The 17,166-nt window shown below is 42.2% G+C and overlaps 1 protein-coding gene and 1 long non-coding RNA gene across 2 annotated transcripts in view; one reads left to right on the top strand and one right to left on the bottom strand.

The window, feature by feature from the left end:
- Positions 1-17,166, top strand: part of LOC120866506 (phosphatidylcholine transfer protein) — a 193,226-nt gene that overhangs the window by 32,611 nt on the left and 143,449 nt on the right. The window lies entirely within an intron of this gene.
- The window catches only part of LOC120866507, a 14,981-nt gene continuing 11,265 nt past the window's right edge, over positions 13,451-17,166 (bottom strand). Inside the window, exon 3 of the long non-coding RNA XR_005721674.1 lies at positions 13,451-13,551. This is a non-coding gene — a long non-coding RNA (uncharacterized LOC120866507). The remainder of the gene's footprint in view (positions 13,552-17,166) is intronic.

The raw sequence follows: 17,166 nt of genomic DNA, 5'->3' as shown, positions 1-17,166 counted from the left end.
AATCTAGTTTGTTTCTGAAGTTTTTCTCATTAGTCTATCTTTGGATGAAGATCAGAGGTCCCAACCTGCAACCAGGGGATTATGCATTCTGGGAAAGATAGAATTTAAAGGACTATTTTCAACCTAAATGGAAGGACTATCACCAGGTACTCATGGACAGTGAGCCTCAAGGAAAGTGATGCTTGGATTACTACTTCCACTTAGAGAGGGTCCCTGAAATTAACTGAGCTATACACAGGACTGCTGACTTCAAAATCACCTTCAAACAATGCTTACACAGAGGAGAAAGTATCAGAACAGAATGGTAAGAAAAAGTAGACAGCTGATCCAAGATTCCAAAGCAGGCTGGTATACCAATTACTTTGATAATCGCTCACACTTGCTTATGAAATAAACATATTTCATGATATGTACAGATAAAGTTAATTGAATTATTGAGTTTATACTCAATCACCTATTTCCAGTACTTCGGGATTACCATGGTGGATTTCTCCATTCAAGGCTCTAACTGAATGACGTTAGGAAATTATTCTGGAAAGAAGAAGTCATAATTCTGTTTGGGCCACTATTGATATTACAAGAAGGGACTCCCTCACTTGGCCAATCAATCATAGCTACTCTGACCACTGCCATGAACGTAAAAGACCCCTTCCCTTATGTTGGGAAAAGTGTCCGTTCAGTTCAGTCGCTCAGTCGTGTCTGACTCTTTGCGACCCCATGAATCGCAGCACGCCAGGCCTCCCTGTCCATCACCAACTCCCGGAATTCACTCAGACTCACGTCCATCGAGTCAGTGATGCCACCCAGCCATCTCGTCCTCGGTCGTCCCCTTCTCCTCCTGCCCCCAATCCCTCCCAGCATCAGAGTCTTTTCCAATGAGTCAACTCTTCGCATGAGGTGGCCAAAGTACTGGAGTTTCAGCTTCAGCATCATTCCTTCCAAAGAAATCCCAGGGCTGATCTCCTTCAGAATGGACTGGTTGGATCTCCTTGCAGTCCAAGGGACTCTCAAGAGTCTTCGCCAACACCACAGTAAGGAAATACTAAGTGTAACCAGCCAAATAACATGAACTGTGAGTGGCCTTATGAACAATTCCTTTAAAGGAAAGGATCAGTATAGAATACACTAAATCAGATACCCTGGGGATACACTGGGTGGTCCCTAATGGAAGTTCTTGTCTTGAATTCTTACTTACAACCTTACAAATCTACTAACTATATTACTTATATTCTGCCTATGTCATAAAATCATTGTTCCATGTCTCACCAAATGTGTGACTGAGTCTCTCATAAATTAATGACTGACCTGAAACAGTTGACCAGACGTGTATTTCAATGGTGGTAATAGTGTAAATTTAGATATGGGAAGTAGCAACAAGAAGGAATCATTTCCTGGACCACAACATGCTAGTCAGACATACGGTCCAGGGACTTCTGGCTCTGATAGGGCCTAGTCCAGCCACAGCACCCCGAGTGGCCCATTGATGAAACCTTAGCCTGACCTCGGAGCAAGCAGTCCTAGCACTCGGGCACAAAATAGTCATGAAACGCCTCCCAGTCCATGGTCCAATTCATGACCATGATAGAACACTGCCCACCAAAACTGGCACTTGCAATCTGTCACTATGAGTATGATATCACTAGCCCCTGCAGTCACTGATACTTGACATACCCTGAAAGAAATTCACGGCAAAGATCAGGAATAAGGCACTCCCTTCCCTGGGAAGTTCTAGTAGAACAGGCACCTCTTCAGGTAGATATTTTCAAGGGAAGATTTTATGAGACCAACTTCTTGCTTCTTCTCCTATCTGCTGCTGCTGCTGCTGCTAAGTTGCTTCAGTTGTGCGACCCCATAAACAGAAGCCCACCAGGCTCCTCCATCCATGGGATTTTCCAGGCGAGAGTACTGGAGTGGGTTGCCATTGCCTTCTCCGTCTTCACCTATCTAGAAAGTTACTAAAATCATTAAGGATCAGAGACATCTGACCCTCATAACTAGTAGCAAACTTCACGTGACTGGCAGCAGCCTTCTGCCAAAATGTGAGCTTGACTGCATGTATCTGCCAGTTCCTCAGAGCAATCTGAGAAACTTTCTTCAGGGCTATAGTCCCTATTTTGCCCCAAGAGGAGCTTAACTCACAATTCTCATGCTGTGCATTTTTTTTTTAGTCAACACCTTCAGACTAAAAATTTTAAATAAAATGCCCTCATTTTTGATAGATAGCTGTACCACCATCTCTGATATCCTACATCATTCAAGGCAGTTAGTGTACCTAAGTTCTCATGAGGGTCAGACCAAAAACAACTCCAAAGTTTCTGCATCCCTAAGATTCCCGTTTCAATGGAAGATCATTTTGAAAAGTACACATAAAGGAATATGGCTTTGTGTAAGTCATGGTGTGCGGCACTGTACTCTATCACTAAAAGAAAAGCAAGATTCACCATAAAGGTTTGTGCCCATTTGTCAAAGAAGAAAAGCTAGTTTTAGTTTAGCCAGTTTAAATAAAACAGGTATATCTTTAGCATTTTCAGCATTTTATTCTATCCAGGTTTGCTAAAAGTCAAATAAGTTTATGTTGTCTCTATTACAGAATTTGTAGCAAGGAAGATGAGAAGCTGGACTTGCCTGGTGGTCCAGTGGTTAAGAATCCACCTGCCAATGCAGGGGACATGGGTTTAATCCCTGGCCCAGGAGGGTTCCACATGCCATGGAGCAACTAAGCCTGTGAGTCACAACTACTGAGCCCGTGAGCTGCAGCTCCTGAGGTCCCCATGCTCCAGGACAGGGAGCTCCGCAACGAGAGAAGCCAGCACAGTTAGAAGCCTGTGCGCTGCAGCAAAGAGTAGCTCCCACTCGTCTCAAATAGAGAAAGCCCACAAGTAGCAACCGAGACACAGCACAGCCAGGAAAGAAAAAGAAAGATAACAAGCTGATGGTTAGCTGTTTAGTACCTTGTGAAATTTTCATGAGTGATCTAAACGTGAGTGTTAAGAAGAAGAAAATCAAGTAGATGTAAAGCAGGTAAAAGTATATAAATGAAAGTTTCACAACAGTTACATTTCATGCCACGTCTACTTATAAATAGTTTCCAAATATTTGGGGGACTTTTCAGTCTTCATAATTGTGTGTGTGTGAGCCAATCCCTTGTGATAAAATAGAATTTGGACAGAAATTTGACCAAATGTGAAGATTTCCATTGAAATTTGGGGAGAGAAAAGGAATGGCTTGAGTCGAAAGCACAGAGGTGGGTAATGAATAATAGTGGATATTTACTGACCACTTTCTAAATGGCAGGTACAGTCTGAGCACTTCATACATTTTAGATCATTTCATCCTAACACATCTATAGGTATAAAGACTCCAAGAACGTGGGGACCTTTGTCTTGTTCCCAGCTATGCAATCAATATAGAGAACACACACAGTATTTAAACTATCCACTGACGGAATGAGCGAATCAATTATGGCACAGCAACCCTAAAGCCCCAGGATCTCAATCTGAACCTATGGCAGAAATCGATATAAAAATTTACACTTTATCTTCTGTTCCATTTATTTCTTAACAAAAGAGTGAGCTTTTAGGAATGAATTTTTAGAATTGTTAACAGCTATAATTGTTTTGTGTTTTAGTTATTTTTTGCTTACTATTATTAACAATTAAACAACCGTTTTTTTCTTTGCTTCTTCATTCTGTTCGAACACCTTTGGTGAATTTATGATGACTGTCTAGAAGTTGACACACTAGAAAGTTATTTTTGGTATAACTAGGGGAGGTGAAAGAGGCAGGAGGCAAAGCAGTTCAAGAAGGAAGGAGCTTTTAATTTACAGCCAGGGTGCTGGAAGTTAAACTGCTTGCCTCGGGGACAGACATGGAGGTTGGTGAGGGTGGGGGGCAGTTCCATACCCATTGTTTCCTGTCTATTTTGCTCAGTTTCTCTCTAGTGGTTCATATGTGTGTGTGTGAGTGAGTGCTCAGACGCGTCTGACTCTTTGCAACCACATGGACTGTCACCTGCCAGGCTCCTCTGGGGGTGGGATTTTCCAGGCAAGAATACTGGAGTGGGTTGCCATTTCCTTCTCCGGGGAATCTTCTGGACCAGGAATCAAAGCTGCATCTCCTGCATTGGCAGACGGATTCTTTACTAGCTAAACCACCAAGAAAGCCCCTAGTGGTTCACAAACTGAGAAGAAAACCAACAGAAACCAAGTAGAATAAAAATAATGCTTAGAGCTCAGTAAAGGACATACAACAACTTTTGTTCTATGTCAAACAGCTTCAGAGGGGCTGGGTCTGTTCCCAAGGGGTCATGGATTCTGCTTACCAATGAATGTGGAGTTTCATTTTCCAAGAACAGTGAATAACACTCTTTATTGGGAGTCTGATTTCAGGCTAGTGTTGAATGACTGCTGGATTGCTGAAAGCGTGCAAGTAGGGGCTCCCCGTCCACCATGCTGCTTGGATTCTCTCCCCTCCCAGCAGCTTCAAGCTGTTGTAAACAGCATTCCTTTTCTATCACAAGCTAGGAAACGTGATTGTGCAGCCAAGGTCCTGGGTCGCTGGAGAGGGAGGCCCAGGGAGCCCGTTTCCTCTCTTCTCAGTTTGTAACTTGCTGGTGGGGTTGAGTAATTGCTGAAGTTCTGTCTTCCCATCTGATTCTGGACACTAATTTATGAAACAGCAAGTGACCCGCTGGATCAAGCAGATGTTTCCTGAGCAAGGAGAGCACACACAGCATCTTGTACTAGGGGAGGGTTGGCGGGCATGCATGCCTTCTGACATCACTGGGCAAGGTTACTTGTGGGAGAATTCAAAACAGAGAAGCTTGGACAGGCAAGAGTTCTGCTGGCAGCTCTGTGCTGGGATTAACTGACCCAGGTAACTAGGAAGAAGGAATCAGCAATGTAAATGTGCCCTCCAAGAGGAGTTAGACCCTGCACTTCCTGACTACCTCTAGGAGAACAGCCCCTGTGGCTCCCCACGCACAGTCAGAATCAGGTTTCACCATATTGCTTCTCAACCCAGCTCCTTATTTTCTTGACTTCGCCGGTGGTTGAAGTGGGACAAGCTCAATTGATTACAAAGAAGAATAATGAAATAATCATAATTATTAATAATAAATCAGCTAATCCTTTTCCCCCTTGAAACACAGGGAAACTCAAATACTAAAATACCCAATTACAAATCATCTCATTATAGACAGCTAGCCTATCGGATTCAGGGTGTTAAGAATCAATAAAGTAACATAATTTTTTAATATGAAGTATTTGTAGACATGGAATTGCCAGCTTCACCTTAGGAAGGTCATTAAGAATAAATGATAACAAACAAATAAACAAGTAGAATGGATGTACAATTTGCTATCCCCTTGATCTCATAAAAGGAAGGTTTTGTTCCAATCTCTTTAACTCAAATCCCTCCAAGGAATTTTCTTCACACTCATATTCAAAACCGAACTACCAAGACCTAAAAAGTGCCATATGACCTAGGATCTGAGCCCTGCCTACCCTATAAGCTCCACCCCCTCCTCTTCTTCCTTTCCAGCCTTTCTCTGTCCATAAAACACATCCTGTTCTTTGCATCCTCTATTCTGCACATCTTCAGAGCTCTTCCCCTAGATCTGTGGACAGCGCCCTCCTATGGTAGGCGGTGTTCTGACTGGTTGCCAGGGACCTGCCTCCTGGGGTTCATGTCTGTGACATTCTCCCCTGTGTGTGAGCTGGACCTAGTGACTTGCTTCTAAAGCAATGATTCCCAACCTTTTTGGCTCCAGGGACTGGTTTTGCATACGCAGAAGGTTGCTCACTCACTCTCTCTGGCACTTCCCACTTGCTCTCACAAAGCAAGTTGCCATTTGTGAGCTGCTCTCCTGCGGAGAGGCCTATGTGACAGAGCTGAGGGTGGCTGCTTGACCGGCATCCAGTCAGGAGCTGAGACCTTCTGTCCAACAGGCTGGGAGGAACCGAGTCCTGCCAACAACCTTCCTGAGTGAGACTGAAGAGAATCCTACCATCATGTCCAGCTTTGCAAGCAGACACTGAGCCCTGGGGCCAGCTCAGCCATGCCTAAGCTCCAGACACACTGAAGCCTTAAGATAAGAAATGCTGTTTAGCCAATAGATTCTGGCTGCACAGTGATAGGCGACTCACTTCACTAAGATCTCTGCTCAAGTGTCTCCTTGTCTAAAGTAGTCCCTCACCTCCTGAACCAACCAAACTGATCACAGGGTGTTCTCTATCCCCTGACAGATCTGCATTCTTCTTCCTGGAAAGCATCACTGCTTGCATATGTTATATATTTATTTATTAGCTAACTTTCCTACTAGAATGAAAATCCAGTGAACACCATGCCTATCATTTTGCTGGTAAATAAGATGAACATGTATTTACCCTGATGGTGCTTACATACATGTGATACTTGTTGCAGGGCTACTATACAGGTCCAATGATGATAGTTTCCCTGGTATCTAGGCCAGTAAATTTCAGTCAGCTAAATATATAGAGATGGATAGATAGATACAGATATTATTATTTTTGTTAAACTGTTCCATTTTGATAATGCACCGTTGTATGCTTTTTACTGAGTTTTAAAAAACATGACAAAAGTTTGTCAATTGAAGTCCCATGTTGGTTGCTCATAACTATTTGATAATCGCTTACTTCACCCTGTGCTGCAGTCTAACTTCCTGCTACCTTGCTTTTTTTTTTTTTTTTTTGGCTTAAATATAGGAGGTTTATTTTATTTAATCTTTAATTCTTGTTAGAATATAGTTAATTTACAATGTTGTATTAAAGTGTATAGCAAAGTGAATCTGTCATATATATACATATATGAACTCTTTTTTTATATTGTTTTCCCACTGCAGAGTATTGAGTAGAGTTCCCTGTGCTATACAGTAAGTCCTTATTAGTAATCTATTTTATATATAGTAGTGTGTGTGTGTCAATCCCAGTCTTCCCATTTTTCCCTCCCCTCAGATTTAGAACATAAATTTATGGTGACGTTGTATATTTTCATAGGATATTTGGTGTTCACCTTTGCAGTTGAGATTCCAGTTTGACGTTCTGCTTCCTTAGAGGAGGTGTGGGAGCTACTGCTGAGGCTCACTGTCCTCCTGTTTCCTCTGGGAGGGGGCAGGCTCACGGTGGCATTAGTTAGACTTCTGGACCATCTCCTGCATCATCCAACCTAGGAACTGCTCTGCGTGTCTGCTTGAAGCTCCCACGGTCACTTATCTCGTCTCAAGGCTGGTTACCTTACCCCTGGTATATGTGTGTAAGTGGGCAAAGGTGGTTAATTAACCTGGCTACTCTCATGAGAGACACCAGAGATAGCCTCTGAGCAGGGATCATCTGTGCTGTGTTCCACCTTTACAACTAGATTCTTCCACAAGAGTCCTGACCTCTGGCTTTCTTTGAAAGTTCTTATCCATGTTTTGTCTCTTTCTGGACCATGAAGCATAACAATTCTTATGCTGAAATCCTTTAATTCTCATCTATGTACTTATGTGAACATGGAAACATAAAATATGACATTTCCATTTTACATACACATATGCATATGCAGCCGCTTAGCTGCCATCTTGAAAATTATCTCTAGCTCCTTTTCCATCAGCCCTTCAAATATTTGTAGATTTTTGTCACATCATCCCATATTCGCTCCTCCTTTGTCTAAAAATATCAATTTTCTTTCATGACACTAATCTATAATAATTTTCTTATTTTTTTTAACTGAAAAAAAAGTGTCTATTCCAGTAGACATATTAGAGTTCATTCAATAGTACTATAAGGCTCCCAATGCCAAAGGAATACTTAGAGTACAAAGGACTATTACTTCTTGTACACTATTTTTCTGTTAGTGCTAAGTCTTTTTAACCATATATTTATATTACTGGCTCATAATAATCAATTTTCTTTCCATTACTTTTCCATAGTTTAAATATATAAACACTGCCAAGCAACAGCAGTTCCCTATATAACATTGCAGCAATGTTCAGCAACTATTACAACATTGGTATAAAAATATACTGCCTTTCATAAGTGAGAGAATTCACTCCTAGATAAGATGACATCTTTCTGAGTCTGAATCACAAAGATGAATCAGCTTCTTTTAAAAAATTATATTCAATTATAAAAACTTAATCAAACAACTTATATGCTATAATGAAGTCAACTAATACAGATATATTTAATGCAAAAGTCAAAGTTCACTTCACTCTTGTTTTTAATTACATTCCAGGACATAGACATCATAAACCATATCTGTGTGTGTACATGATATAGTGTTTTTTTTTTTTTTAATTTTCTTTTAAAAGTAATCAAATATAATTACTGTTCAGCTGTCTCTCTTTTCTTTAACTTCAATACCTCTTGGACAAACTTCTGTGTGCTATTTTTATATTCACCTATGGCACTTAAAAAATTTTTATTTTTTAGATTAATTTATTTAAATTGGTGGACAATTACAATATTGTGATGGTTTTTGCCATACACCAACATGAATCAGCCACAGGAATACATGTGTCCCCCCATCCCAAATCCCCCTCCCACCTCCCTCCATCTCATCCCTCTGGGTTGTCCCAGAGCACTGGCTTTGAGTGTCCTACTTCATGCATCAAACTTTCACTGGTCTAGTTTGCATATTTTGCATTTCTTTTCCATGGGGATGGTCTTGATCCCTGTCTCCTGTACAATGTCATGAACCTCATTCCATAGTTCATCAGGCACTCTATCTATCAGATCTAGGCCCTTAAATCTATTTCTCACTTCCACTGTATAATCAAGGGATTTAATTTAGGTCATACCTGAATGGTCTAGTGGTTTTCCCTACTTTCTTCAATTTGAGTCTGAATTTGGTAATAAGGAGTTCATGATCTGAGCCACAGTCAGCTCCTGGTCTTGTTTTTGTTGACTGTATAGAGCTTCTCCATCTTTGGCTGCAAAGAACATAGTCAATCTGATTTTGGTGTTGACCATCTGGTGATGTCCACGTGTAGAGTCTTCTCTTGTGTTGTTGGAAGAGGGTGTTTGGTATGACCAGTGCATTTTCTTGGCAAAACTCTATTAGCCTTTGCCCTGCTTCATTCCACATTCCAAGGCCAAATTTGCCTGTTACTCCAGGTGTTTCTTGACTTCCTACTTTTGCATTCCAGTCCCCTATAATGAAAAGGTCCTCTTTTTTGGGTGTTAGTTCTAAAAGGTCTTGTAGGTCTTCATAAAACCATTCAACTTCAGTTTCTTCAGCGTTACTGTTTGGGGCATAGACTTGGATAACTGTGATATTGAATGGTTTGCCCTGGAGACGAACAGGGATCATTCTGTCGTTTTTGAGATTGCATCCAAGTACTGCATTTCGGACTCTTTTGTTGACCATGATGGCTACTCCATTTCTTCTGAGGGATTCCTGCCCACAGTAGTAGATATAATGGTCGTATGAGTTAAATTCACCCATTCCAGTCCATTTTAGTTCTCTGATTCCTAGAATGTCGACGTTCACCCTTGCCATCTCTTCTTTGACCACTTCCAATTTGCCTTGATTCATGGACCTGACATTCCAGGTTCCTATGCAATATTGCTCTTTACAGCATCAGACCTTGCTTCTATCACCAGTCAGATCCACAGCTGGGTATTGTTTTTGCTTTGGTTCCATCCCTTCATTCTTTCTGGAGTTATTTCTCCACTGATCTCCAGTAGCATATTGGGCACCTAATTACCTTAGGAGTTCCTCTTTTGGTATCCTATCATTTTGCCTTTTCATACTGTTCATGGGGTTTTCAAGGCAAGAATATTGAAGTGGCTTGCCATTCCCTTCTCCAGTGGATCACATGGGAGGCCTTACAAATAGCTGTAAAAAGAAGAGAGGCAAAAAGCAAAGGAGAAAAGGAAAGATATAAGCATCTGAATGCAGAGTTCCAAAGAATAGCAAGAAGAGATAAGAAAGCCTTCTTCAGCGATCAATGCAAAGAAATAGAGGAAAACTACAGAATGAGAAACACTAGAGATCTCTTCAAGAAAATTAGAGATACCAAGGGAATATTTCATGCAAAGATGGGCTCGATAAAGGACAGAAATGGTCTGAACCTAACAGAAGCAGAAGATATTAAGAAGAGGTGGCAAGAATACACAGAAGAACTGTACGAAAAAGATCTTCACAACCCAGAAAATCATGATGATGTGATCACTAATCTAGAGCCAGCCATCTTGGAATGTGAAGTCAAGTGGGCCTTAGAAAGCATCACTACAGAACAAAGCTAGTGGAGGTGATGGAATTCCAGTTGAGCTATTTCAAATCCTAGAAGATGATGCTGTGAAAGTGCTGCACTCAATATGCCAGCAAATTTGGAAAACTCAGCAGTGGCCACAGGACTGGAAAAGTCAATTTTCATTCCAATCCCAAAGAAAGGCAATGCAAAAGAATGCTCAAACTACCACACAATTGCACTCCTCTCACATGCTAGTAAAGTAATGCTCAAAATTCTCCAAGCCAGGCTTCAGCAATACATGAACTGTGAACTCCCTGATGTTCAAGCTGGTTTTCAAAAAGGCAGGGGAACCAGTGATCAAATTGCCAACATCCACTGGATCATGGTAAAAGCAAGAGAGTTCCAGAAAAACATCTATTTCTGCTTTATTGACTATGCCAAAGCCTTTGACTGTGTGGATCATAATAAACTGTGGAAAATTCTGAAAGAGATGGGAATACCAGACCACCTAAGCTGCCTCTTGAGAAATCTGTATGCAGGTCAGGAAGCAACAGTTAGAACTTGACATGGAACACCAGACTGGTTCCAAATAGGAAAAGGAGTACGTCAAGGCTGTATATTGTCACCCTGCTTATTTAACTTCTATGCAGAGTACATCATGAGAAACGCTGGACTGGAAGAAACACAAGCTGGAATCAAGATTGCCAGGAGAAATATCAATAACCTCAGATATGCAGATGACACCACCCTTATGGCAGAAAGTGAAGAGGAACTAAAAAGCCTCTTGATGAAAGTGAAAGTGGAGAGTGAAAAAGTTGGCTTAAAGCTCAACATTCATAAAATGAAGATCATGGCATCCGGTCCCATCACATCATGGGAAATAGATGGGGAAACAGTGGAAACAGTGTCAGACTTTATTTTTGGGGGCTCCAAAATCACTGCAGATGGTGATTGCAGCCATGAAATTAAAAGATGCTTACTCCTTGGAAGAAAAGTTATGACTAACCTAGATAGTATATTCAAAAGCAGAGACATTACTTTGCCGACTAAGGTCCATCTAGTCAAGGCTATGGTTTTTCCTGTGGTCATGTATGGATGTGAGAGTTGGACTGTGAAGAAGGCCTAGCACAGAAGAATTGATGCTTTTGAACTGTGGTGTTGGAGAAGACTCTTGAGAGTCTCCTGGACTGCAAGAAGATCCAACCTGTCCATTCTGAAAGAGATCAACCCTGGGATTTCTTTGGAAGGATTGATGCTAAAGCTGAAACTCCAGTAATTTGGGCACCTCGTGCAAAGAGTTGACTCATTGGAAAAGACCCTGATCCTGGGAGGCATTGGGGGCAGAAGGAGAAGGGGACGACAGAGGATGAGATGGCTGGATGGCATCACCAACTCAATGCACATGAATTTGGGTAAACTTCGGGAGTTGGTGATGGACAGGGAGGCCTGGTGTGCTGTGGTTCATGGGGTCACAAAGAGTCAGACATGATTATTTGGAATGTGAATTCAAGTGGGCCTTAGGAAGCATCACTATGAACAAAGCTAGTGGAGGTGATGGAATTCCAGTTGAGCTCTTTCAAATCCTAGAAGATGATGCTGTGAAAGTGCTGCACTCCATATGCCAGCAAATTTGGAAAACTCAGCAGTGGCCACAGGACTGGAAAAGGTCAGTTTTCACTCCCATCCCAAAGAAAGGCAATGCCAAGGAATGTTCAAAGCATTGCACAGTTGCACTCATCTCACATGCTAGCAAAGTAATGCTCAAAATTCTCCAAGCCAGGCTTCAGCAGTACATGAACAATGAACTTCAAGATGTACAAGCTGGGTGTAGAAAAGACAGAGGAAACAGATCAAATTGCCAAGATCCGCTGGATCATAGTTAAAGCAAGAGTTCCAGGAAAACATCTTCTTCTGCTTTACTGATTATGCCAAATCCTTTGATTGTGTGGATCACAACAAACTGTGGAAAATTCGTAAAAAGATGGGAATACCAGAACACCTGACCTGTCTCCTCAGAAATCTGTATGCAGGTCAAGAAGCATTAGTTAGAACTGGACATGGAACAACAGACTGTGTCATGTTGGGAAAGGAGTACAACAAGGCTGTATATTGTCACCCTGCTTATTTAACTTATATGCAGAGTACATCATGCAAAATGCCAGGCTGGATGAAGCACAAGCTGGAATCAAGATTGCCAGGAGAAATATCAATAACCTCAGGTACACAGATGACACCACCCTTATGACAGAAAGTGAAGTCATAAAGAGCCTCTTGATGAAAGTGAAAGAGGAGAGTGAAAATGTTGGTAAAACTCAACATTCAAAAAACTATGATCATGGCATTCGGTCCCATCACTTCATGGCAAATAGACTGGGAAACAATGGAAACAGTGAGAGATTTATTTGAGGGGAGGCTCCAAAATCACTGCAGATGCTGACTTCAGCTGTGAAATTAAAGGACGCACTCTCCTTGGAAAAAAAAGCTATGACCAATCTAGACAGCATATTAAAAAGCAGAAACTTTACTTTGCTGACAAAGATCTGTTTAGTCAAAACTATGGTTTTTTCAGTAATCATGTATGTATGTGAGAGTTGGACTATAAAAAAGCTAAGTATCAAAGAACTGATGCTTTTGCACTGTGGTGTTGGAGAAGACTCTTGAGAGTCCCTTGGGCTGCAAGGAGATCAAAGCAGTCAATTCTAAAGGAAATCAGTCTGGAATATTCATTGGAAGGACTGCTTCTGAACCTGATACTCCAATACTTTGGCCACCTGATGCAAAGAACTGACTCATTTGAAAAGACTCTGACTCTGGGAAAGATTGAGGGCAGGAGATGAAGGGGATGACAGAGGATAAGATACTTGTATGGTATCACTGACTCCATAAAATGAAATGAAGTAAAAGTCACTCACTTGTGTCTGATTCTTTGTGACCCCATGGACTATACAGTCCATGGAATTCTCCTAGCCAGAATAGTATAGTGGGTATCCTTTCACTTCTCCAGGGGATCTTCCCATCCCAAGAATCGAACCCAGGTCTCCTACATTGCAGGCGGATTCTTTACCTGCTGAGCCACTAGGGAAGCACTGACTCAATGGACATGAGCTTGAGCAAGACACAGGAGTTGGTGATGGACAGGGAAGCCTGGCGTTCTGCAGTCCATGGGCTCACAAAGAGACAGACATGACCGAGCGACAGAACTGAACTGACCCTTGCTTAAGGACAGCTTCCTCCTTCTTAAGACCCTTCTGACTAATCCTGTCATCTTAAAATTTATGTTATGTGAGTGTGTCTGGTAAGATCTTTGTATTGCTAGTTCAAATCCTGTTATCTTAAAATGTAAATTGTGGGAGTCTGGCAACACCTTTACAAACTTGAGACATTCTTTTGATTTATTATAGTAACCACTTGAAAAAGTAAATAGCTCCCTTGAAGAGTAGTGATGGGGGCATTCTCTGTCTGCCATCTGATGTCTATGTCAGAGGCTTTCTTTGTTTCTTTTTAATCTTTGATAAAACTCTGCTACACAAAACTCTTGAGTGATCAAGCCTGATCCCTGGTCCTGAAGCTAAATCTTTAGAGATTGTGATCACAATCTCCATCGTTCACCATAATCTATCAGTATGGCTTTGGGCATCCTGTCTTATGTTCAGGGTTGTGTTCCTGTTTTGCTGGATAATTAGCTTGTGGTGTCTTGCACTGGAACTTGCTCACTCTTGGGTGGAGCTTGGTCTCATTGTAAGTATGGAGGATTTGGGGTGGGCTCTTATCTATTAATGTTCCATGGGATCAGGAGTTCTATGATGGTCCAAACTTCTAGAGTTGAGCCTCCTGCCTCTGGGTTTTGGTCCCCCTCTTACCATAACATCAAGACTTCTCTGTCCACACAGTGCAGAAGACAAAACCCCTAGGTTAATGGTGAAACAACTCTCTGCAGTCAGGAACACCCAAAGAGAGTCACAGAGTTCTATAGAAAAGAGAAAAGGGAGGAAGGAAATAGAGGTAACTGGGAGGAGAAAAGGGAGAGTCAAAAGGGAAGAGAGCAATCAAAGCAGTAATCAAATTCCTAAGTGAAAATGGATATTAAAAAATTAGACTCTTAAAGGTACAAAATTAAAAACAAATATTAAAAATAAAAAAATAAAAACCTGTAGTAGAGATTAGACTCTCAAAATCACAATAAAAAGAAAAATAAAATCAAACACAAAAATTAAAAGAAAAAAACATTGTGGGGTCAGCTCAGTGCCAGATAATTCCTTTTTCTGGCTTGTACTTGTTATCAAAGTCTACAATTGCTCCTCGGGTGCACAGTTTCAGCTTAACTGTAGGATTTTAATATGTTGGATCTGCCACTTCCAGGGTGGTTTCCCATTCTTTTCTTTGCTTAGGTTGGCCTCCTCTGCTTGCAAGTCTTTTCAGTGTTGAATCTCCACCCTGACACGGGCGGGGTAAAAGTGGCCACTTATTCAGGCTCACTTGCTCAGTGGTGCTGTGGAGAAGAAGGGACACTGCAAACAAACACCACTGGCATGTGTGGGGCATGCTTGCAGTGCATCGACACACAGGTGTTGCCACAGCCCTAGGCTCTATATTGTCAGCATACTCATTTAACTTTTATGCTGAGAACATCATGCAAAATGCCGGGCTGGATGAAGCACAAGCTGGAATCAAGACTGCCAGGAGAAATATCAATAACCTCAGATATGCGGATGACACCACCCTAATGGCAGGAAGATATGAGAGTTGGACCATGATGAAGGCTGAGTGCTGAAGAATTGATGCTTTTGAAGTGCGGTTTTGGAGAAGACTCTTGAGAGTCTCTTGGACTGCAAGGATATCAACCCAGTCAGTCCTAAATGAAATAAAACCTGAATATTCTTTGGAAGAATTGATGCTGAAGCTCCAATACTTTGGCCACCTGATGCTAGGAGCCGATTCATTGGAAAAGACCTTGATGCTAGGAAAGATTGAAGGCAGGAGGAGAAGGGGATGAGAAAGGATGTGATGGTTGGATGGCATCACCAACTCAATGGACATGAGTTTGAGCAAGTTCTGGGAAATGATGAAGGACTAGGAAATGTGTGTTGCAGGCCATGGGTCACAAAGATTCAGACATGACAGAGAAACTAAACAACAACAAATGGCAGAAAGCAAAGAGGAACTAAAGGGCCTGTTAATGAAAGTGAAAGAAGAAGGTGAAAAAGTTGTCTTGGAACTTAATATTAAAAAAAACTAAGATCATGGCATCTGGTCCCATCACTTCCTGGAAAATAGATGGAGAAACAATGGAAATTGTTTCACAGACTTTATTTTCTTGGGCTCCAAAATCACTGCAGATGGTGACTTCAGCCATGAAATTAAAAGACACTTGCTCTTTGGAAGAAAAGCTGTAACAAATCTAGACAGAATATTAAAAATCAGAGACATCACTTTGCTGACAAAGGTCCGTATAGTCAAAGCTATGGTTTTTCCAGTAGTCATGTATGGATGTGAGAGTTGGATCTTAATGAAGGCTGAGTGCTGAAAAACTGTTGCTTTTGAACTGTGTGTTAGAGAAGACTCTTGAGAGTTCCTTAGACAGCAAGGAGGTACAACTAGTCCATCCTAAAGGAGATCAGTCCTGAATATTCATTGGAAGGACTGATGCTGACTCTGAATCTCCAATACTTTGGCCACCTGATGCAGAGAGCTGACTCATTTGAAAAGACCCTGATGCTGGGAAAGAGTGAGGGCAGGAGGAGAAGGGGACGACAGAGGATGAGATGGTTGGATGGCATCACCCACTCAATGGATGTGTGTTTGAGCAAGCTCTGGGAGATGGTGAAGGACAGGGAAACCTGGCGAGCTGCAGTCCATGGGTCTCAAAGAGTCAGACATGCCTGAGTGACTGAACAGCAGCAGCAGGGGGCCATGCACTTCTCAGTTCCAAGCTGTCCAGGTTCCTGTTGTCTCCATGAGGGTACAGCCCCGGGTGGGCCATGCATCTCCTGCACTTCCCAGGTCCAAGCCCCTCAGGCTCTCAGGTGGGCTGTGAGCTCACAGTCCCAGGTGGGCTATGTGTCTCATAGGGGAGCTGGCCTCAGTTTGTGACCCTCCCAGCAGATACAAACCATCCAGGATCCCAGGAAGATGCGGTTAGTGACTGCCAGTCTCCTCACAGCTTGGTGGGAGACGTGGTCTCTGTGGCCAAGATTACTGTGGCCCCTGGCTGTCAATCTCGTGCCTCTCTGCCTCTGGGGAGGGCCATAAAGAGTAGCTGGCTTGCTCTCCCTTTGTACTCACTAGGCACACCAGGGTCACAGTGTGGCGTTAGACCCATCCTGTGGGAAAGGCCCTGTGTTTTTCTTTGTCTCTCTGGTGTTCCCACAGTTTGGGTTGCTACATCGCATTAGTCCCCTCAGAGTGTTCATAGGGCATTCATCCCCTATCCTTACCCTAAAAGGACCAATGCAGCCCACGCCTTCACCCCATCAGCAGCTGGCAGATGCAGCCGTATGAGCCACTTCCCACTGGTCATTGCCATTTACAAGAATTCTGTGCTGATTTCTTTTCTTTTTTTTTAGTTACACTGTCTTCTGAGATTTCAAAGCTCCACACTGACCAGGCCGCTGAGAGGGCTTCCTATTGTGGAAACTTCTTTCACTACTGCGTCCCCAGAATGGGTCTCTGTCCCTAAATCCTTTGTCTCTCTTTTTGTCTTTATATTTTGTTCTATCTCATTTCAAAGAGATTGGTTTGCTTTTCTGGATATCTGGGGTCCTCCCCCAGTGTTTGGAAGTTGTTTTGTGGAAATTGCTCCACATGCAGATGATCTTTTGATGTATTTGTGGGGAAGGAAGTGGTCTCCAGTCCTGTTCCTCTACCATCTTGGGATGCCTCCCCACCACTGCACTTTTAACTGTTGCACTTAATTCCTTTGTAGGTATGTTCCATAATTTGTTCAATCAATCTCCTGTTGTGGGCATATGT

The sequence above is a fragment of the Oryx dammah genome, unplaced genomic scaffold (genome assembly GCF_014754425.2).
Source record: "Oryx dammah isolate SB20612 unplaced genomic scaffold, SCBI_Odam_1.1 HiC_scaffold_8, whole genome shotgun sequence".
In the NCBI taxonomy this organism is placed as follows: domain Eukaryota; kingdom Metazoa; phylum Chordata; class Mammalia; order Artiodactyla; family Bovidae; genus Oryx; species Oryx dammah.
The sequence above is the reverse complement of the archived record's forward strand: the minus strand, read 5'-3'. Positions and strand labels throughout refer to the sequence as shown.